The sequence below is a fragment of the Miscanthus floridulus genome, chromosome 9 (genome assembly GCF_019320115.1).
Source record: "Miscanthus floridulus cultivar M001 chromosome 9, ASM1932011v1, whole genome shotgun sequence".
Lineage (NCBI taxonomy): Eukaryota > Viridiplantae > Streptophyta > Magnoliopsida > Poales > Poaceae > Miscanthus > Miscanthus floridulus.
Window position 1 is genome coordinate 124,872,725 of NC_089588.1, and position 6,895 is coordinate 124,879,619.

The 6,895-nt window shown below is 49.0% G+C and overlaps 1 long non-coding RNA gene across 1 annotated transcript; it reads left to right on the plus strand.

Annotated features, from left to right (window-relative positions):
• The first annotated feature begins 2,150 nt into the window (after positions 1 to 2,150).
• LOC136482991 (uncharacterized) lies at positions 2,151 to 2,731 on the plus strand. The gene is made up of 3 exons (XR_010765271.1): positions 2,151 to 2,188; positions 2,284 to 2,481; positions 2,568 to 2,731. It is a non-coding gene; the product is annotated as an uncharacterized lncRNA (long non-coding RNA).
• Positions 2,732 to 6,895: the final 4,164 nt, after the last annotated feature.

Sequence of the window (6,895 nt, forward strand, 5' to 3'; positions counted from 1 at the left end):
AGCTACCACTAACCATATTCTATCGTAATTCGTATCAACTCCATGTTACAATTTGCACCAAGTTGATATATATTCAAAGAAGAGAAGACAGCAGGATTGCAGGAAGAAAGAATTGGAAAATACAGGATTGGCAAAGCTACAATGGTGTGCGTCCAACTAGCAGATTCCGCGGCCAACTGATGTGAAGCAAAATATGATGAAGGTCGGAAATGTAGATTTTACTACTACAGAATCTTCATCACTGCCAGTTCTAGACCCCTCATCACCGCTGGTTTTGGCCTTCAGTGGTGAAAGTCATTGGTGATAAGAATGTTCGTCACGGTTATCACCACCGGTTCGTGTTACCAGCCGGCGGTGATCAAGATTTCCAGAAATTCCAAACTCGAGTAAAAAAAATAGCTAAAAAAATTTATTTTAGTCCCGGCAAAGCTCCATGAGCCAGCCACATGCAACGCAAGACACAAGATTTTTCACTTGTGTCCTTGCACGTATCTGCTCTAACCACTCACTACTGGAAACGCGTACTTTGCCGAGGGCCTAAGGCTTTGCCGAGGGCCAAATATCGGGCACTCGGCAAAGAGACTCTTTGCCGAGGGCCATACACGGGAGCCCTCGGCAAAGAACGGCCCTCGGCAAAGAGGCCTTTGCCGAGGGTACGGCCCTCGGCAAAGACAAGCCCACGGCAAATCAAATCTTTGCCGAGGGCCTCGGCCCTCGGCAAAGTAGGCCCGTTGGGTCACGGCGGCCATTTCCCGTCAAACTTTGCCGAGGGCCACCCGTTAGGCCCTCGGCAAAGGTTCGGCAAATTTTTTTTAAGTCTTTGCCGAGGGCCCCAGACCAGGCCCTCAGCAAAGATTTTTTAAAAACCAGTTTTTGGCCAAATTTTTTTTTATAAATCGGCTTTGTCGAGGGCCCGAGGCTAGGCCCTCGGCAAAGAAGACCTTTGCCGAGGGCCAGATCCACGGCCCTCGGCAAAGATTTTTTATTTTTATTTTTAAAATTCTTTGCCGAGGGCCACAGGGTCAGGCCCTCGGCAAAGAGCCCTCGGCAATTTTTTTTTGGTTTTTTAGCCCAGTTTTTTTGTGGTGCTACAATACATTGTTTTGAACTCAATTTTAAAATTTAGGCCAATTTTGATTTTGTTTTGTATATTTCCTTAATTTATTTCGATTCTTTGATTTTTTTTGAATATGTCAAATTTGAACTGCAGGTGCATGGAATATTGCAATGTAGTGTTTCAAAAAATATTATTCATGTTAATTGGTGCATGTTGAGTCCCTATCCACAAGCTTGCATCAAATTTTCACGCATCTTGTTCGCGTAACATGGCGACCGACTTGCTAGGAAAGTGTTTTAAAATTATATAAAATCCATACGAAGTCCGAAAATCACGAAACTTGGCGAGATGTCATGTTATCGCATGTGTAGGCTATGGTAAAAAATTGAGAAGGCTTCGAGCGAGTTGCGACATCGGATGCCTGAAACCCAGACATCTCCACATGTGATCACTTATTTCAACAAAGATGGCGAGCAGACGTCCACGCCGTGACACGCCCTCGGTTTACGGGAGAGACCGCCCTCTCCTTCGAGGTGAGGGGTCATCGTCCGGGGTAACGTCCACAGGAGGTGACGAGAGGAGGACCAGGGGCAGCCGCCGCATGAGGCAGCGGTCTCCTCCCACGACACGTGACGAGGTGCTAGAGGAGGAGCACGTGACAGCCACGGCCTCGTCCTCGTCGGAGGATGAGAGGGGTCAGCAGACGGGCGAGGGAGATGAGGCGCTCGAGGGCGAGGGAGGCGAGGCGCTCGAGGGCGAGGGAGGCGAGGCGCTCGAGGGCGAGGGAGAGGGTACCGCTACCCGGACTCTCTACGAGCGAGGTCCCGCGAGCCTCCCTCCGGTTCCGCTTCCTCACAACCACTCAGTGATACGGCCTATGGCAAAGAGGTAAGTAACTATGGATGTTATCACAACTACTTCATAAGATATGTTGGAAATCTTAAGAGAAACTGATAAATTTTCTTAATCACTTGTGCAGGGCCTGGTTGGTTTTGTCGGGTACTACAGCACACACCCCCGCGAGCATCCCAAAGAGCCGGTGGTGCGGGAGCCGGCCTCCAACTGGGATAGGTACGCGCTGGTCACGAATGACACCGCAACAAGCAGGAGCGAGTATTGGCGGAGTTTTGGGTAAGTCTCTCTCGCACAACATTGCTTAATACATCGCATTCATTGGTTAAATCTTTTATTGAAATAATGAATGGATACATTGGTTTTGTATGCAGAAATATTTCAAGGCCGAAGAAGGACTTGAGGCCCAGGCGGATCGGGCGGCTGCCGCAGCTTGTAGGAAGTACGTCACCGAGATGCACCACCATGGGCGCGTCCAGGCCCACATAGACTACTACAGGTCGGTACTTAGGCAGTTCCTCCCCAAGCCTCAAGCAAGATGGATTACGCTGACCCGGGACCAGTACCTTGAGGTAGGCGAATAACATTCATAATGATTCATTCTAATATTAAGTAGGTTCAATTTCTTCTTATATGTCAAATACTCGATGACTTGTAGGTGATTCCCTGGTGGTGCCGATCGTATCCAGAGTGCTGGGCCATGATCGTGGACAAGTGGTTATCACAGGACTTTGTTGACACGCACGAGAGGCAGCGGGAACAGCGTCTGATGAGGCAAGGTCCAACTCACCATCAAGGCAGCCGTAGCCTCCCCGGATACAAACAAGCATACGTAAGTGATTTCTTTCATTTATTTTGACGCTCAATTCTATTTGATTTCTCACTATCTTCCCGTCTTTCTCGCAGGAGGCTGCGCACTCGGGCGAGGAGATCTCGGAGTTCTCTGTGTGGGCTATGTCTCACATGGGCAGGGCGTCGTCCTCTGTCTCCTTCGACCCGGCTGCCCCGCCCCAGGTGTACTCCGACCCGAACGTGTACACTAAAGTCCAATAGTACACGTCAACGGTAAGGGGGATCTATGGGGAAGATTACAATATGCGCACTGAGCCCATTGATGCAGAGGCGATCATGAGGCTCGGAGGAGGCAAGAAGCACGGGCGACTGTGGATTGCAGACGGCACCATCGACTCCACCACTGTTCCCTCCCTCGACGCTATCCAAGCACGGAGCACGAGCTCCAGCTAGCCCATACGTCCATGGCTGTCTCTAGCACTGCAGCAGGTCCAAGCACTCCAGGTAATTCCTGTTTTACTCATCGTACGTACATATTTAAACACCTAAATTAAATTTGCATTACTGATACATTGGAGTGAAATATTGCAGGCCGAGCTGCAAGAAACAAAAAGGCAAAGTCAAGAGCAGAACGCGGAGCTGACCGCACAGCTGCAGGCCCAGAAGGTCGTGTTCGAGGCCGCGCAGAAGCAGATGGCGGAGATGATGGTGATCATGCAAAGTCTTGGGCAAGCACCGGGTGTACCTGTGCAGTTTTCAGCTCCTCCACCTCCTACTCCTGCAGCTACTCCTGTAAGTATGAAAGTTCACTTTTCGCTTGTGCTTTGCATGTATGTCGGCCTTCATGACGTTGTGGATGTCGGTGTTCGTGCCATTGTGGATGTCGGCGTTTGTGCCGTCGTTTCTTGCAGGTTTTGGAAACCTCCCCGTGCAGGGGAGGTGCTGCTGAAATTTTCAATTGAGTCTAATCTTTTTGTATTCCTACAATACTAGATGCAATCTCTAAGTTTTAAAACTGTTTTCCCGGATTACTCACACATGCAATCTCTACTCCTTTGTGCAGCTTCAGTCCGCGGGTTCCAATCAACCCGCTAGTGCGTCATCAGGTGATCCTGCTTTTCCTTCACCATCGTCTCATAGGCTAGCTTGATGAGGACTCGTGCTAGGTGATGTGGTTGGACTTTAGCGTGATTTGTGATTTATGGTTGTGACTTGTGCTTGGATTTTATTAACTTGTCGTAATAAACATGTGAATGATGATGAACATGTGACTTGTCGTTGTAATATATTGTGATTTGTGGTTCACAATTATGGTTGTGATATATTGTGAGAAAATGGGTTCTGTGTGATATATATATGTATATATATGAAATGCTTGTGTCGATGGAATGCAAAAAACAAAAAAAAATTAAATTTCTGCCTCTTTGCCGAGGGCAATGACCAAGGCCCTCGGCAAAGAAGTGTCCTTTGCCGAGGGCCCAAGCAATAGCCCTCGGCAAAGATTTTTTGGAAAAAATCCTGCCAATTTCTTTGCCGAGGGCCAGGGAGTAGGCCCTCGGCAAAGGGTTAAAAAAATTCAAAAAAACCATTTCTTTGCCGAGGGCCGGCCCTCGGCAAAGAATTTTTAAAAAATCCTGCCAATTTCTTTGCCGAGGGCCAGGGAGCAGGCCCTCGGCAAAGGGTTAAAAAAATTCAAAAAAACCATTTCTTTGCCGAGGGCCGGCCCTCGGCAAAGAATTTTTAAAAAATCCTGAAAATTTCTTTGCCGAGGGCCATAGAGGAGGCCCTCGGCAAAGATTTAAAAAAAATAAAAACTTTTATTTGCCGAGGGTCGGCCCTCGGCAAACAAATTCAAAAAAAAACCATTTCTTTGCCGAGGGTCGGCCCTCGGCAAAGAAACCGCCAACAGCGCCGGCATCTGACGGCGTCTTTTCTTTGCCGAGGGCCATCTTGGCCCTCGGCAAAGGCTTTGCCGAGTGCCCGATAAAGGGTCCTCGGCAAAGACCCCTTCGCCGTCTAAAAATTCCCCGAGGGGTCTTTGCCGAGGGCAGCCCTCGGCAAAGCCTTTGCCGAGGGTTTCTAGTCCTTTGCCGAGGGCCAGAGGCCCTCGGCAAAGCATGCGCCTCCAGTAGTGACTCCACCCCTAAGTCACTTGTGTCTATATAGAACATTCATTTCCCTAGTATTTACGTCTCATGATTTTGAAATAAATATTTAGTACCATAAATGACATCATTGAAAAAGTTATCAACTACAAAGTTGTTGTTCTATTCGAGATCTATCACTTTGATGTTGGTTATTTCGATCATCATCGGAGGTCGTTTGACAAATTTAAATTTCAAATCGTCAAAATTTCAGTCATACTTTTGGGACCTTAAATGATTTCAAATGGAAAATTCATCAACTACAAAGTTTTAGTTCTCATTGAGATCTACAACTTTGGTTTTGGTCAATTTTCCATCTGAGGTCGTTATCATCTACAAAGTTGTAGATCTCGTCAAGATCTACAACTTTGATGTAAAGTTTGTTTCCATCCAATTTTGTTTGAAAAAGTTTTGAATTTTATTATGCTGTAGCATAAGTCAAACCGTTGGTGAAAGTCACCGGTTCGTAACACAAATCGGCGGTGAAAAATGGGTCGCTATCACCGTCGGTTGGTAACACAAACCGGCAGTAGTGATAGGTTATCACCACCGCTTCAGGTTACCAGTCGGTGGTGATAATCACCTCCATTTTCACAAACAGTTCGTAACATGAACCGACGGTGAAAATCATTTCATCAACGGTTTTGTGGAGCAAATTTACCCAAAGAAAAGGAGTTATGCCAATTCAAGAATCCACCGGATATAAGAAGCAAGATGATGACGGGCTCCAATTTTGTTGACGTGTACGTATTGCTAGTGGCTTGGTTTAATTAGGAAGGCTAAGTGTGGTTATTACCATTGTAGCCACATTATTGTAGTACATTTCCTTTTGGCTGAAGTCGTAGCAAGCTTGTCAAGTTTGCTTCCTTCGTAATTTTGGGTCAGGTCCGGTCACGTGTTTGTCGGACTCAACGTGCTTGAATCTAGTTGGAGTCGATGGTTGGCCTGTGAGCCATTGATCCTGGGCACTCTCCCCGTAAAGGATTAGATCGATTCAACTTTATTGTCGAGTCGTGGCTTCAGAAACCATTCATAGATGATTTATTGATCCGGATCTCTGTGGGGATGTGTGTCGGTAACTCGGTATGTGATTAGGAAACGAGGCGCCCCGATGGGCGGGGGCACGCGGGCCCTGCCCGGCCGCCGTGGCCACTTGACGCGCGCAGGCAAGCATGAAGGTTTTCATTTTCGGAAATTAAAATTTATCGGGGGTCACAGATAAAGAGGATTAACATCATATATCGGAAATATCGGACTAAATTCAAATAAAATTTAATTTGAATTTAAGTAAATTTAAAAAAAAAACAAACAAAATTTGTACGAAAAAGATAGATATTTTCTTATTGACACCTACGGATAAAAATGATATATCAGAAATATCAGGAGATTTTGGCCGAAAAAGGAAACCATGACGGGCCACGTCGCCCCCTCGACGCGCAGCCTCCACCTGGCCACCACGGCCATCAAGGCCACCGCCTGTCAGGGACGGGATCCACTCGACGGCTAGTCCGTCTCGATCCGAGGCGCGCTGGCAGGCGGAGGCGGAAGCTCCCCAGGCGGAGGCAGGAGCTGGGGCTGTGGCCAGAAGGCGATGGGCTGCCTCCGTGACGGGCGAGCATTCCTCCATGCGCTGGTCCTCTCGTTGCTGCTCCTCCTCGCCTCCGGGATCGATGGCACAGGTTGGGCTTCATCGGATCTAGCGGTTCCGGCGACGGCCCGGTCAGGCACCCGCGCCCCCGCGCACGCACATCGGCTAGGCCAGGCGGCGGCCGGGTGGCCGGGACCGCTGCCGGAAGACGATGGGCCGCCTCCGCGACGAGAGAGCCTTCCATCTTCTTCGAGGAGCGATTCAATGGTGCAGGTTGTGGATCCGGCGATGACCCGGTCAGGAAACCCGTGCGTGACCGTGCCCCCATGCGCGTTTGCCGGCTAGGTCCGGCGGCGGCCGAAGTCACGGCGCCCGTGCATGATCGGCCGGCAGGGGCCTAGGGGCTACCGGATCTACGACCCCGTGGCGGCGGCGGTGGCTAGGCGGACCACTTCTTCGTCA